Source organism: Temnothorax nylanderi, unplaced genomic scaffold (assembly GCF_030848795.1).
Source record: "Temnothorax nylanderi isolate EJ_2023f unplaced genomic scaffold, tnyl_v1.0 TNYL_tig0758_pilon, whole genome shotgun sequence".
Classification (NCBI taxonomy): Eukaryota; Metazoa; Arthropoda; class Insecta; order Hymenoptera; family Formicidae; genus Temnothorax; species Temnothorax nylanderi.
The window spans coordinates 9004-26544 of NW_027249820.1; positions in this window are offsets into that span (position 1 = coordinate 9004).

Genomic DNA, 17541 nt, shown 5'->3' on the forward strand with positions numbered 1-17541 from the left:
CATTTTTCGATAGATTCGCGTAGAGTGAATCGAGACGAGTCCAAATGTGATCGAGATACAATAACTTTACCATCAGGAGCGAATCAAGTGCGATCAGCTGATTAATCGATAGAAGGATAGATTAGCGCGGATAACGATAGATTTCGATCATTTATGATTACCAGACGTCAGATAAATGTCAATTGTCGATTTAGAGTCGATATTTACAAAATTGACACTTTTCTAGAAAAATCTTTAGTTTGGATAATTTTGATAAAAGAAGAGCATGGACACATTCGTATCGTCTCAAGGAACGAGCCTATATAGTTTATTTCAAAGAAATCGCAATATTTCGAATTTTGACACTTTTGGGTCGACTTTGCCAATTGTGGTGCGATTTAGCGAAGTAAGGTTTTAAACGTCTAGTTAGATCCTAGAGAGACCGCCTGTATAATTTATTTGAGATTTTTAACGTTATTTAAAGATTTCACCCCTCGGGGGCAACTTCGCCATTTATGGTGCGATTTTGATTTTTAAGGGCTTAAACGATTTGTCTAGTCCTAGAGAGACTGCCCGTATACTTTAATTTTGATATTTCTCATTATTACGAGTTTTCACCATTTAGGGTGCACTTTGCCAATAAGCGACCGATCGAGTTGCGAATCGTCTTAAACGATTTCTAATGATCCCTGGAAGTGATCTATATAGTTTAATTTCGATAATTTTGATTATTTAAAGATTTTCAATAAAGTGGTGAAATTTGTTGTTGAGGCGAATTATGATGATTCAACGATATGTACGTGTTCCTTAGGACACATGGAAAGAGAATCTGACGTTACTTATGCAAATTTCATCATAATTAAGAAAATGACCATTCGGGGTCAAAACTCGTATTAATTGATTTTTTAAAGTTTTTATTTGATATTCGAGTCCAGAGGGACCAATCAAAGTCACCTATGGGAAAAAACTTTGAATTTTTCCATAATTACGGATTTTCACAAAATTTTGCAAAATTGTTAGTTATCGAATATTTTCGTGATATTTCGATAGATTCATGTTCAGAGGGATGTGAGAAACCATCCTGTGCTATTTAAATTCATTTTGAGGCATTAATTAAGAAATGCACTCGTTAGGGTCAAAGTCCGTAATTGACGTATATTTCATATTTTATCGATAGATATAAGTTCAGAAAGGTAAAACGAATCCAACGAGCCGTTGATTACTCAATTCGAGTCGATATTAAAGAAATTTATTATTTTTACGAGATAATTAATTATCGAGATATATGCGTATTTTATTGCATAAAATGCATTGTTGTGACAAAAGAAAGATGTATATCCAGTTAGAATTGCATTTAGATACGTATATAATTATTGCCTTGTCATAGGTCAGTTACGTGATATTTCGAATTAAGCGTGTTGGAAGAATATTAACGATGGAATCATGTAACGTAGACAGATATAAATACGTTGGATACCTTTTACAAGAATTATAAGCGTTTTACGTTACTTTGTCCAAAAGGGAGAAAGTGTAATTATTACATACTTACCGATACTTACCTGGTGAATCCTGAAGAATCTTAGAGCCAGCGTGATGAATCTGAAAAGAAAAAGAGAGTGTATGCATGAACGAATGTACATACGGGATTAGATAATTATGTAATGAGCAGGGACATCCGTACCTATTGTATAGAGTGCAAGAATGCATGCATTTCGGGAAAATGGAAGAAGAATAATGTCGGGAACGATATTCGCAGGATTCATCAAATTTTATTAACATATATTTGTTTGCTAAAGGAATAAATCTTGTTGATCATGTAGTCGCGTGTCTTTTCGTAGAATCAATTAAAATTCCATTGCTTTGATGCAAGCCGCGAGCTTCGAGCCAGCGAGGTAATTTGATATCTTGTTTACGTCGAGCGTGTTCAGACCAGTCGACTGCATGATAGAAAGAGAAAGCGAATGCGGGCTTCGCAACCGATTCTCATTGGTTGAGAGCCTGTGGGTGGGAACATCAGCCCAGAGAGGGTATATAAGCCAGCTCGAGCCAACGCTCGAGGTTAGTCTTTCCCTGGGAAATAGTCGAACGAACGTCGGTTATTCCAGATAGAATCACTCGGAGATATCTTGCGATACGCTCAGTGGAAAGATAGTTTTTCGCGTAGCGTGTTTTATAAAGCGAGTAGAGTTTAAGATTCGGGATTGTACCCGGTTAACATCCGTTACCTGTTACAGAGATAATTTCTCTCTATTTCGTGTACTTTGTGCCGAAACAAATATATTTTATTTTTGTTATTGTTAAATACAAATCTAAAAATTCAATCACATTTCCTATCCTCTGATAACATTATCTGAAACGCGAACCGAGTGCGAGTACGTGCCCTTGTCGAACGACATCGCGCTGAAAAACGTGACGAGCCACGCAGCCGGAAGATATCATCTCAAGAAGGAAGGAAGGAAGCTTCTCGATCAAGGCGACCGGGAACATAAGCGTTCTGTGTGATCGCTTGGAAAACACAGTGGCGACCATAAAATACTACACCCAAGTAAGTCCTACGAATCCTTGATCAAATGTTCGGTCACAACCCTTTGAAGGGTTGTAACTTTTGAAATACTGGTCGAATCGTTTCGGACCCTGATAGTTTTCGATAGAACTCTTCGGAGGGCCACCAGAACTCCCGCCAGAACTCCGGTAAAATAATTTTTTAATTTTAGGGGTGACCCTTTGAAGGGCTGTAACTTTTAAAATATTGGTCGGAGCGCTTTGAACCCTGATAGTTTTCGATAGAACTCTTCGGGGGGCCACCAGAACTCCCGCCAGAACTCCGGTAAAATAATTTTTTAATTTTAGGGGTGACCCTTTGAAGGGTTGTAACTTTTGAAATACTGGTCGAATCGTTTCGGACCCTGATAGTTTTCGATAGAACTCTTCGGAGGGCCACCAGAACTCCCGCCATAACTCCGGTAAAATAATTTTTTAATTTTAGGGGTGACCCTTTGAAGGGCTGTAACTTTTGAAATATTGGTCGGAGCGCTTTGGACCCTGATAGTTTTCGATAGAACTCTTCGGGGGGCCACCAGAACTCCCGCCAGAACTCCGGTAAAATAATTTTTTAATTTTAGGGGTGACCCTTTGAAGGGTTGTAACTTTTGAAATACTGGTCGAATCGTTTCGGACCCTGATAGTTTTCGATAGAACTCTTCGGAGGGCCACCAGAACTCTCGCCAGAACTCCGGTAAAATAATTTTTTAATTTTAGGGGTGACCCTTTGAAGGGCTGTAACTTTTAAAATATTGGTCGGAGCGCTTTGAACCCTGATAGTTTTCGATAGAACTCTTCGGGGGGCCACCAGAACTCCCGCCAGAACTCCGGAAAAATAATTTTTTAATTTTAGGGGTGACCCTTTGAAGGGCTGTAACTTTTGAAATATTAGTCGGAGCGCTTTGAACCCTGATAGTTTTCGATAGAACTCTTCGGGGGGCCACCAGAAATCCCGCCAGAACTCCGGTAAAATAATTTTTTAATTTTAGGGGTGACCCTTTGAAGGGCTGTAACTTTTGAAATATTGGTCGGAGCGCTTTGGACCCTGATAGTTTTCGATAGAACTCTTCGGGGGTCCACCAGAACTCCCGCCAGAACTCCGATAAAATAATTTTTTAATTTTAGGGGTGACCCTTTGAAGGGCTGTAACTTTTGAAATATTGGTCGGAGCGCTTTGAACCCTGATAGTTTTCGATAGAACTCTTCGGGGGGCCACCAGAACTCCCGCCAGAACTCCGGTAAAATAATTTTTTAATTTTAGGGGTGACCCTTTGAAGGGCTGTAACTTTTGAAATATTGGTCGGAGCGCTTTGGACCCTGATAGTTTTCGATAGAACTCTTCGGGGGGCCACCAGAACTCCCGCCAGAACTCCGGTAAAATAATGTTTTAATTTTAGGGGTGACCATTTGAAGGGCTGTAACTTTTGAAATATTGGTCGGAGCGCTTTGAACCCTGATAGTTTTCGATAAAACTCTTCGGGGGACCACCAGAACTCCCGCCAGAACTCCGGTAAAATAATTTTTTAATTTCAGGGGTGACCCTTTGAAGGGCTGTATTGAAATACTGGTCGAATCGTTTCGGAACCTGATAGTTTTCGATAGAACTCTTCGGAGGGCCACCAGAACTCCCACCAGAACTCCGGTAAAATAATTTTTTAATTTTAGAGGTGAACCTTTGAAGGGCTGTAACTTTTGAAATATTGGTCGGAGCGCTTTGGACCCTGATAGTTTTCGATAGAACTCTTCGGGGGGCCACCAGAACTCCCGCCAGAACTCCGGCAAAATAATTTTTTAATTTTAGGGGTGACACTTTGAAGGGCTGTAACTTTTGAAATACTGGTCGAATCGTTTCGGACCCTGATAGTTTTCGATAGAACTCTTCGGAGGGCCACCAGAACTCCCGCCAGAACTCCGGTAAAATAATTTTTTAATTTTAGGGGTGACCCTTTGAAGGGCTGTAACTTTTAAAGTATTGGTCGGAACGCTTTGAACCCTGATAGTTTCCGATAGAACTCTTCGGGGGGCCACCAGAACTCCCGCCAGAACTCCGGTAAAATAATTTTTTAATTTTAGGGGTGACCTTTTGAAGGGCTGTAACTTTTGAAATATTGGTAGGAGCGCTTTGGACCCTGATAGTTTTCGATAGAACTCTTCGGGGGGCCACCAGAACTCCCGCCAGAACTCCGGTAAAATAATTTTTTAATTTTAGGGGTGACCCTTTGAAGGGCTGTAACTTTTGAAATATTGGTCGGAGCGCTTTGGACCCTGATAGTTTTCGATAGAACTCTTCGGGGGGCCACCAGAACTCCCGCCAGAACTCCGGTAAAATAATGTTTTAATTTTAGGGGTGACCATTTGAAGGGCTGTAACTTTTGAAATATTGGTCGGAGCGCTTTGAACCCTGATAGTTTTCGATAAAACTCTTCGGGGGACCACCAGAACTCCCGCCAGAACTCCGGTAAAATAATTTTTTAATTTCAGGGGTGACCCTTTGAAGGGCTGTATTGAAATACTGGTCGAATCGTTTCGGAACCTGATAGTTTTCGATAGAACTCTTCGGAGGGCCACCAGAACTCCCACCAGAACTCCGGTAAAATAATTTTTTAATTTTAGAGGTGAACCTTTGAAGGGCTGTAACTTTTGAAATATTGGTCGGAGCGCTTTGGACCCTGATAGTTTTCGATAGAACTCTTCGGGGGGCCACCAGAACTCCCGCCAGAACTCCGGCAAAATAATTTTTTAATTTTAGGGGTGACACTTTGAAGGGCTGTAACTTTTGAAATACTGGTCGAATCGTTTCGGACCCTGATAGTTTTCGATAGAACTCTTCGGAGGGCCACCAGAACTCCCGCCAGAACTCCGGTAAAATAATTTTTTAATTTTAGGGGTGACCCTTTGAAGGGCTGTAACTTTTAAAGTATTGGTCGGAACGCTTTGAACCCTGATAGTTTCCGATAGAACTCTTCGGGGGGCCACCAGAACTCCCGCCAGAACTCCGGTAAAATAATTTTTTAATTTCAGGGGTGACCCTTTGAAGGGCTGTATTGAAATACTGGTCGAATCGTTTCGGAACCTGATAGTTTTCGATAGAACTCTTCGGAGGGCCACCAGAACTCCCACCAGAACTCCGGTAAAATAATTTTTTAATTTTAGAGGTGAACCTTTGAAGGGCTGTAACTTTTGAAATATTGGTCGGAGCGCTTTGGACCCTGATAGTTTTCGATAGAACTCTTCGGGGGGCCACCAGAACTCCCGCCAGAACTCCGGCAAAATAATTTTTTAATTTTAGGGGTGACACTTTGAAGGGCTGTAACTTTTGAAATACTGGTCGAATCGTTTCGGACCCTGATAGTTTTCGATAGAACTCTTCGGAGGGCCACCAGAACTCCCGCCAGAACTCCGGTAAAATAATTTTTTAATTTTAGGGGTGACCCTTTGAAGGGCTGTAACTTTTAAAGTATTGGTCGGAACGCTTTGAACCCTGATAGTTTCCGATAGAACTCTTCGGGGGGCCACCAGAACTCCCGCCAGAACTCCGGTAAAATAATTTTTTAATTTTAGGGGTGACCTTTTGAAGGGCTGTAACTTTTGAAATATTGGTAGGAGCGCTTTGGACCCTGATAGTTTTCGATAGAACTCTTCGGGGGGCCACCAGAACTCCCGCCAGAACTCCGGTAAAATAGGTTTTTAATTTTAAGGGTGACCCTTTGAAGGGCTGTAACTTTTGAAATACTGGTCGAATCGTTTCGGACCCTGATAGTTTTCGATAGAACTCTTCGGAGGGCCACCAGAACTCCCGCCAGAACTCCGGTAAAATAATTTTTTAATTTTAGGGGTGACCCTTTGAAGGGCTGTAACTTTTAAAATATTGGTCGAAGCGCTTTGGACCCTGATAGTTTTCGATAGAACTTTTCGGGGGGCCACCAGAACTCCCGCCAGAACTCCGGTAAAATAATTTTTTAATTTTAGGGGTGACCCTTTGAAGGGCTGTAACTTTTGAAATACTGGTCGAATCGTTTCGGACCCTGATAGTTTTCGATAGAACTCTTCGGGGGGCCACCAGAACTCCCGCCAGAACTCCGGTAAAATAATTTTTTAATTTTAGGGGTGACCCTTTGAAGGGCTGTAACTTTTAAAATATTGGTCGGAGCGCTTTGGACCCTGATAGTTTTCGATAGAACTCTTCGGGGGGCCACCGGAACTCCCGCCAGAACTCCGATAAAATAATTTTTTAATTTTAGGGGTGACCCTTTGAAGGGCTGTAACTTTTAAAATATTGGTCGGAGCGCTTTGAACCCTGATAGTTTTCGATAGAACTCTTCGGGGGGCCACCAGAACTCCCGCCAGAACTCCGGTAAAATAATTTTTTAATTTTAGGGGTGACCCTTTGAAGGGCTGTAACTTTTGAAATATTGGTCGGAGCGCTTTGGACCCTGATAGTTTTCGATAGAACTCTTCGGGGGGCCACCAGAACTCCCGCCAGAACTCCGGTAAAATAATGTTTTAATTTTAGGGGTGACCATTTGAAGGGCTGTAACTTTTGAAATATTGGTCGGAGCGCTTTGAACCCTGATAGTTTTCGATAAAACTCTTCGGGGGACCACCAGAACTCCCGCCAGAACTCCGGTAAAATAATTTTTTAATTTCAGGGGTGACCCTTTGAAGGGCTGTATTGAAATACTGGTCGAATCGTTTCGGAACCTGATAGTTTTCGATAGAACTCTTCGGAGGGCCACCAGAACTCCCACCAGAACTCCGGTAAAATAATTTTTTAATTTTAGAGGTGAACCTTTGAAGGGCTGTAACTTTTGAAATATTGGTCGGAGCGCTTTGGACCCTGATAGTTTTCGATAGAACTCTTCGGGGGGCCACCAGAACTCCCGCCAGAACTCCGGCAAAATAATTTTTTAATTTTAGGGGTGACACTTTGAAGGGCTGTAACTTTTGAAATACTGGTCGAATCGTTTCGGACCCTGATAGTTTTCGATAGAACTCTTCGGAGGGCCACCAGAACTCCCGCCAGAACTCCGGTAAAATAATTTTTTAATTTTAGGGGTGACCCTTTGAAGGGCTGTAACTTTTAAAGTATTGGTCGGAACGCTTTGAACCCTGATAGTTTCCGATAGAACTCTTCGGGGGGCCACCAGAACTCCCGCCAGAACTCCGGTAAAATAATTTTTTAATTTCAGGGGTGACCCTTTGAAGGGCTGTATTGAAATACTGGTCGAATCGTTTCGGAACCTGATAGTTTTCGATAGAACTCTTCGGAGGGCCACCAGAACTCCCACCAGAACTCCGGTAAAATAATTTTTTAATTTTAGAGGTGAACCTTTGAAGGGCTGTAACTTTTGAAATATTGGTCGGAGCGCTTTGGACCCTGATAGTTTTCGATAGAACTCTTCGGGGGGCCACCAGAACTCCCGCCAGAACTCCGGCAAAATAATTTTTTAATTTTAGGGGTGACACTTTGAAGGGCTGTAACTTTTGAAATACTGGTCGAATCGTTTCGGACCCTGATAGTTTTCGATAGAACTCTTCGGAGGGCCACCAGAACTCCCGCCAGAACTCCGGTAAAATAATTTTTTAATTTTAGGGGTGACCCTTTGAAGGGCTGTAACTTTTAAAGTATTGGTCGGAACGCTTTGAACCCTGATAGTTTCCGATAGAACTCTTCGGGGGGCCACCAGAACTCCCGCCAGAACTCCGGTAAAATAATTTTTTAATTTTAGGGGTGACCTTTTGAAGGGCTGTAACTTTTGAAATATTGGTAGGAGCGCTTTGGACCCTGATAGTTTTCGATAGAACTCTTCGGGGGGCCACCAGAACTCCCGCCAGAACTCCGGTAAAATAAGTTTTTAATTTTAGGGTGACCCTTTGAAGGGCTGTAACTTTTGAAATATTGGTCGGAAGCGCTTTGGACCCTGATAGTTTTCGATAGAACTCTTCGGAGGGCCACCAGAACTCCCGCCAGAACTCCGGTAAAATAATTTTTTAATTTTAGGGGTGACCCTTTGAAGGGCTGTAACTTTTAAAATATTGGTCGAAGCGCTTTGGACCCTGATAGTTTTCGATAGAACTCTTCGGGGGGCCACCAGAACTCCCGCCAGAACTCCGGTAAAATAATTTTTTAATTTTAGGGGTGACCCTTTGAAGGGCTGTAACTTTTGAAATACTGGTCGAATCGTTTCGGACCCTGATAGTTTTCGATAGAACTCTTCGGGGGGCCACCAGAACTCCCGCCAGAACTCCGGTAAAATAATTTTTTTATTTTAGGGGTGACCCTTTGAAGGGCTGTAACTTTTAAAATATTGGTCGGAGCGCTTTGGACCCTGATAGTTTTCGATAGAACTCTTCGGGGGGCCACCGGAACTCCCGCCAGAACTCCGATAAAATAATTTTTTAATTTTAGGGGTGACCCTTTGAAGGGCTGTAACTTTTGAAATACTGGTCGAATCGTTTCGGACCCTGATAGTTTTCGATAGAACTCTTAGGGGGGCGACCAGAACTCCGATCAGAACTCCGGTAAAATAATTTTTTAATTTTAGGGGTGGCACTTTGAAGGGCTGTAACTTTTGAAATATTGGTCGGATCGCTTCGGACCCTGATAGTTTTCGATAGAACTCTTCGGGGGGCCACCAGAACTCCCGCCAGAACTCCGGTAAAGAAATTTTTTAATTTTAGGGGTGACCATTTGAAGGGCTGTAACTTTTGAAATATTGGTCGGAGCGCTTTGGACCCTGATAGTTTTCGATAGAACTTTTCGGGGGGCCACCAGAACTCCCGCCAGAACTCCGGTAAAATAATTTTTTAATTTTAGGGGTGACCCTTTGAAGGGCTGTAACTTTTAAAATATTGGTCGGAGCGCTTTGAACCCTGATAGTTTTCGATAGAACTCTTCGGGGGGCCACCAGAAATCCCGCCAGAACTCCGGTAAAATAATTTTTTAATTTTAGGGGTGACCCTTTGAAGGGCTGTAACTTTTGAAATATTGGTCGGAGCGCTTTGGACCCTGATAGTTTTCGATAGAACTCTTCGGGGGGCCACCAGAACTCCCGCCAGAACTCCGGTAAAATAGGTTTTTAATTTTAGGGGTGACCCTTTGAAGGGCTGTAACTTTTGAAATACTGGTCGAATCGTTTCGGACCCTGATAGTTTTCGATAGAACTCTTCGGAGGGCCACCAGAACTCCCGCCAGAACTCCGGTAAAATAATTTTTTAATTTTAGGGGTGACCCTTTGAAGGGCTGTAACATTTGAAATACTGGTCGAATCGTTTCGGATCCTAATAGTTTTCGATAGAACTCTTCGGGGGGCCACCAGAACTCCCGCCAGAACTCCGGTAAAATAATTTTTTAATTTTAGGGGTGACCCTTTGAAGGGCTGTAACTTTTAAAATATTGGTCGGAGCGCTTTGGACCCTGATAGTTTTCGATAGAACTCTTCGGGGGGCCACCAGAACTCCCGCGAGAACTGCCGATTTCAGAAAAAAAAATTACCCCTTGGGACTTAGAAAATTTTCGAGATGTGGCACTTTGAAGGGCTGTAACTTTTGAAATATTGGTCGTAGCGTTATAAAACCTATAGGGAACTCTAGAACTTGTCGAAATCTTTCTGAATCTACCATAAAAAATTGATTTTTTTTTAAATTGTAAATTTTTTGTTCAACTTTGACATCGATTTTTGGGCTTATTTGAACGGAACTCTTTTTAAAACCTATAGGGAACTCTAGAACTCATCGAAATCTATCCGGAACTGCCATAAAAAATTCATTTTTTCAAAAATGGGGGGCGCCGTGAAGTTAGCCCCCCCATTTTTAAAATGGTGTTTTCACCACTTTAAATGACGGAACTCTTTTTAAAAATCATAGAGAACTCTAGAACTCTTGCTGGGGAATCCAGAACTCTAATAAAAAGTTCCGAATTTTGAAAAAGGGGGGCCAACTTCACAGACATCTCGCTTTCAATTTCGCATTTTATTACTTCAGTATTCGGAACTTTCAGGAAAACATCACGAATTTACCGCGGCCACGGAGTATCTCGTGGATGTGTGACAACTGTAAAAATTGCAAATTAATTACACAGCCTTCATTAAGACATTGTCAATGTCTTGGCAGACGAATGGAAAAATATATCTGCGAAGAGTATTTTAAAGATAAAATAATGAGTGTCTTATTATCTAAGCCAACTAAAAATCTTTTTTCTGTTTCTAAATTACAGAATAAAAAAATACTAACATTTTAAAATGTTAATTTAATTATTAAAGAAAATGAAAGAAACGATTAATAAATAATGCAACACAAAAGAAGAAAATATAATATATAATATAATATATATGTAAATATATCAATAAATAAATTACTTTGACAATTTTCCTTCCTTAATCCAGTCCTGATCTTGATAATATTTCTTAGACGGCCGTAGTCGATATGGATTTTGACATATGTAACAAATGTGTATTTCTCAGGAACATCCTTTTCCTTTTCAATAAAATTGCAATGTCCATGTTGCCAGCAGAGACAGAGATCGTTAAACCGTCCTCTACCATAAAATCACATGTGCAATTTATTATTTCTTCTCTCCGAAGTTGTTCTACTTTTACCAGTTCGCCGTTAATTATCATCATCACCCCTTCGCTCTCTGTAATAAGTCATCACATTTATATAAAACAAGAAATAACATATAAACAGATTACTATATATAAATAATTATAACCACACGCACAATCTAAATATAAATGTAAATATATTAATAAATAAATTACCTTGACAATTTTCCTTCCTTAATCCACAGTCCTGATCGTGATAATATTTCTTAGACGGCCGTAGTCGATATGGATTTTGACATATGTAACAAATGTATTTCTCTCTCAGGAACATCCTTTTCCTTTTTTCAATAAAATTACAATGTCCATGTTGCCAGCAGAGACAGAGATCAGTAAACCATTCCTCTTCCATAAAATCACATGTGCAATTCTACTTTTACCAGTTCGCCGTTAATCATCATCCATCACTCCTTCGCTCTCTGTAATAAGTCATCACATTTATATAAAAACAATAAATAACATATAAACAGATTACTATATATAAATAATTATAGCCATACGCACAATCAAAATATATAAATGTAAATATATTAATAAATAAATTATTACCTTGACAATTTTCCTTCCTTATTAATCCAGTCCTGATCGTGATAATATTTCTTAGACGGCCGTAGTCGATATGGATTTTGACATAATGTAACAAATGTATTTCTCAAAAACATCCTTTTCCTTTTTTTTTTAAAATAAAATTACAATGTCCATGTTGCCAGTATAATATATTAACCTCCTAACGAGATGACACGACACGAGCTGTCACATCACGACACACACGCACGAAACTCGCACGAAACTCGCCGCGATCGCCCCCGCGGCTTCGACCGGCCAATCAAACGCGCGGAAAAGCGACAACACTACGTGCGAGATATTCGACTCGCAAAGCTCACTTCTCGGTCCAAATGGATTTTTTTATATAGGACTAGAACAACACAGGCGCGCGCTACGCGCGCGCTTTTATTTTATTTCACGAATATAGAACAACACAGGCGCGCGCTACGCGCGCGCTTTTATTTTATTTCACGAATAGAACAACACAGGCGCGCGCTCCGCGCGCGCATTTATTTTATTTCACGAATATACAACCATACATTTTTTATATTTTTATTAGAAGTGAAGAGGTAAGTCGCTAATATCGACATAGGTCCTCTAAAGCAACACCTTCTTATTTCTCGAACTAAACACCGCACTTTATTAATGCTAATGAGGACCTAATTTACTTATGTAATTATAGACGTAAAAACGAATCATTCAAAAGCAATTATTAAAAATAAAATTTACCCATATTTCTTTTACTAATTGTACAGTTTAAATAATAGTGAATATATTATTGATAATATTAGATCATTTTACATGTTTGTAACGTCCTAAAACTATTTAAATTTTTATTTTTTTTTATTTTTCTCATAATGCAGTTTTATATTTAAATATAAAATTGAGATGCAACGTAAACTGGCATACTTATTGATAAAACAGATTATAAGGTAGTAAAAATCAAATCGAATAGAATAAAAAACACAGCATAAGATCTTGCTGCGAAATTATGAGATAAATTTACTGGCATGCTGTCGGCATACTGCCAACATTTTGTTATGTGGGATAAAGCAATTGTGAAGCAACACACAGTAACAGACTACGAAGGTAGAAAATGAAAGGTTTCGAGTTTAAATCCTGATCGGCTCTGTTAATTTTTCCGTTTACCCCTCTCGCTGTCCAAAATTTCCTTCCGTATCTTTCCTCCACCCTCACTACACTCCTTGTTTTCTCGTATATTTATATGATCCTCTTTCCCAACCTCTCACTCACCCATGGTTTTTTCAGACATCTTCCAAAAACCCTCCTGTCCACTGAATCAAATGCTGCCCTTAGATCGACAAAAAAAGCCTTCTTTTTCCTCTTTAATCGCTTCCCTATCGCATAATTCAGTGTGTAAATGTTGTCCACCACTTCTCTCCTCTTCCTAAACCCTGCTTGGCTTTCTGGAATCATCCCCTTCTCCACCATCTCTTCCCTCAACCTATTTGCTAATATCGACGCGTACACTTTGTACGCCGTCGGCATCAGCGTAATCCCTCTATGCTCACTCACCTCTTTTGCCCCTCTTTTTCGCTATCGGAACGACTACTCCGTCCTTCCACGCCCCTGGAAAACCCTCTCCTTTCCATACTCTCCTGCATACTTCCCATAACGCCTTTCTTAAACCACTTCCCCCATAACTCCACACTTCATTTCCTATCTCGTCCTCTCCCGCCGCTTTACCTTTTTTCAGCCCTTTCAGCACTCTCTCTACTTCCTCCCATCCTATCTCCTTCTCTTTCTCCACTTCCCCCTCCGCCCCTTACTCTCCCTCCTCTCCTTCTCCTAGCCTAACATGGGTTCGTGGCGCGCTTTACAAGCTTGTTTATATATATACATAATAAAACATTATATATTCTCTATTAATTTCCTGAATACACATATTTTATGTCATCTAGTAATACATAAAATGAGTCTTCTCCAATTCTTTTTACATAGATGATCGACTAACTTATCTTGTTTAATACCACCTTTACTTAAACGAGCTTGTAAAGCGCGCCACGAACCCATGTGGCACCTCGTTTTGCGTGGAAAGTGTATGCGTGAACTATTTCGACACATATATTAGTCATTTATGCCTTCCTATACTCAAAATAGCTGCTATATTTTCCAAACTTTTTTTGTTAATAACTTTTTAACGAATAACGAGCGACGGCTAAAACCTTCCGAAGGTCACTCAGGAGGGTGACCTTGACAACATATTTCAAGGTCAAGGTCATCGGAGGGTGGTCCGTATTACTGTATAATTACCAAATTTTTTTCTTTTAAATAGGACGGACTTTAAAAAAAGCTCTAAAAAGAATAAAAAATGAAAAAAATTAACAAATAAAGAAGCTCTCAAAAGTATGAAATAATACTTTTAAGAATTTCTTTCAATTTTTTGAAGTCGGCGCCAAATTAATGATATTTTTAATAGCGTTTTTCATTGGCAGAATTAGTGCGCACTCAGTGCACATTAAAGCCGTTGTATACTAATTTAATCTCTAATATTTAAAGTAAAATGCTAATGTTTCGACTGATAAAATACCTAATACGTATTTTACCAAATAGTACAATAAAGAATATTGAGGATTTCGTGACTTAACCCGTTTATATTAAACATATACTTTACGTTGATTTGTGTGTACGACGGCTTTAATGTGCACTGAGTGCGCTCCAGTTCTGCCAAAGAAAAACGCTATAAGTATTCTTTTCAATTTTTTGAAGTCGACGTCAAATTGATTTAGTAATTATTAATTTGGCGCAGACTTCAAAAAATTGAAAAAAAAATACTTAAGAATATTATTAATTTGGCGCCGACTTCAAAACATTGAAAGAAATTCTTAAAAGTATTATTTCATACCTTTTAAATCTTCTTTATTTTTTAATTTTTTTCATTCTTTTTAAAGCTTTTTTGAAAAATCGGTTTTATTAAAAAAAATTTTTATTTTAAATTTATACTTCTTTAGTGCGTTATTCAATTGATACGAATCAAAAATAATAATTTATTATTTGCTTGTAATTATTAAGTAGCATATTTCCTTACTGCTCCGTACCCTAATGTTCTAACGCGATATTTTATGTACTAAAACTTTCCGGAGCAAGAATTGCTCTACAGTGAAAACCGCATCCGTCCAGTAGTTTCAGAAAAAATCGTGGACATATCTACATACATCATACTCGCCGAATTGAGAACCTCCTTTTTGAAGTCGGTTAAAAATAAATATTTAATTTTTTATCATAAAATTAAATTTTACACGTGACTGTTATGTCACATAAAAATTGATATATAAATATATTTTAAAAAATAGAAGAAACAATTAAAATTTTAAAAATTGCTCAAAAATTTAAAAAAAGATAGAACCGACTTCAAAAAACTGTAAAAAATAAGAAAAAATTTTAAAAAATAAAAAAAGCTTTACATTTTTTCTTACTTTTTAGAGCTTTTTTGAAGTCGGTTTTATTAAAAAAAATTTTTTATTTTATACTTTCTTAGTGCTTTATTCATTTAACATGATTAAAAAATAATATGTAATCTCTTTCAAATATTATATATCTTTCTACTTCTTTCTGCACTTTTTCAATCAGTATCTCCAATATTTTTGCAATATTTTAACCATACAGGATAACTCCATCTGTTTTTGTTACATATAAAATTTTATTGCATTGTCTCGTATACTCTCCTTTGGTTTTAGTCTGTGTAATTCCTTACTTGTTGTCGTAATTGGATATCATTTGAGGATAACATTTTCTTGTAATTTTATTTGAGAAAAGTCGCTATTTTATAATTTAAATAAATCTTCGGGTAATTATGAAGAAAAGTGGCTTCCTCACCGATTTGTCTAAAACTTAATAAATATTGTGTAGGTCCACCTAGCTTACTGGCTGAAAAAGTGCAAAAAAGGGAGCCTTAAAAAATCTTTATTAAAACTTCCTATACACATAAAATCCCGAAAAGACGTAAAATGTAAGTGTAAGAAAATCGACCAATCCCAATCAAGTATTGTGCTGTCCGTAATCCCAGTAAAAGAAAATATTAGATTAAAATTGATCGATTTTCTTATGCTTATTACCTTTTATGTCTTTATGGGATTTTATGTGTGAAGCGGGGAGCACACATTGCACTTCTGTACAACGCATAATGCGTAAGCATAAGAAAATTGATTGGTCTATTTCCTTATGCACATGTGTATGGACCAATCAATTTTCTTATGCTTACGCATTATGCGTTGTGCAGAAGTGTGTGCTCCCCACTTGAAGGTCTTTAAGCCCCGGACACACACTTTTTCGTAACAGTAACAGTAAAGTTTCGACCAATCGCTTTGTTCGATTCGGGAACATACGGTCGTACATACGTTTCCGATTCAAGCAACGCGATTGGTCGAAACTTTCTGTTACTGTTACGAAAAACTGTGTGTCCGGGCCCTTAAAGGCTATATAACAAAGTTTAAAGGTCAATCCAGACAAACTTGCATAGCGCATAAACATAAGCATAAGAGAATTGATTGGTCCATATGCATGTGCATAAGGAAATAGACCAATCCGTTTCTTTATGCATATGGTTATGCACCTATGCAAGTTTGTCTGGATAGACTTTTATGGCTTCTGCCCACAGAACACGGAAAAGCTTGCCGCGCGGCAAGAAGCGACACGGTAGCTAATAAACTTTTGGTTCTTACAGAAAAGTGACACGTTGCTTGGTTACCGCGTCGCTCCTTGCTGCGCAGCAAGCGTTTCCGCGTCCTGTGGGCAGAAGCCATTAGTCATAATTGTAAGGCCATAAAAAAATAGACCAATCACACTCGATTATTCTTCAAACGCAAGGAGAATAATCGATTATGATTGGTTTATTTTTTTACGACCTTACGATTATGGCTGAATCTCTGTTACGTGCAATGGCCTTAAGTTTGATCAAAATAAGCTCATAATCGTATTCATATATCGCATCGTTTATATTAAAGGAAATTCAAGGTTTATTGTACTAATTGCCAGTTTACGTACAGAAATGTTTTATTTTTAAATTATGATCAAATTACAATCAATACAAATATATCGGAAACAAGCAAGTTAGAGAATATATCTCAGTTTTTTGACTACCATAAGAATATTCAGATAAAATGACAGCTATTTTGTTAGGTGTCGATATATTGCATCAACCGCCATGTGTTTTTGCAAAATTCATAAGATACGTCGTCCTATTAGTTATTATCATATCCGGAAGAAGAAACAACTGTTTTAAATTGATAACTGATTTTTAATAAATGTTGATAATCAATTTAAAACAATTAATCATATCTATTTTATAGCTTAGTATAGTAAAAAGCTAGTTTATTTGTTCACATATCCACATTTCAACTAATTGTAAGTAGTATTATAGCAATAAAGGTATGCACTAAGTCTGTACTTTAGCTAGATATCATAAAACATGTATCATTCTTTCTCTCTGGTACATCATACATTGGTATTACTAAGTATAAATTTACATTCTTTTTAAATCATACGAAACAATGCAGAAAAAAACTCGATATCGAATCTTAAAGTTTGATATAGTGTATGCTTAGACTGTAATAAAAGTAAAAATATATATGTATATTTATATATTTATTTATATATATATATATATATTTATTTATTTTAATTATATATATATATATATATATATATATTTATTTATAATTAAAAGAAAAGAAAAAAGAGAAAAAAAGAAAGAAAAGACGCCAAATTACATGAAAAGTGTATTCGGAAATAAAAATCAATTCCTTATGTACATCTGATCATGTTAGATTCGAACAAATGATTTTTGTCATCATCATAATGCTATTAATCAACACAGCTTTAAAACGTAAAAATCTAATGTTGTTAAATAACTCTA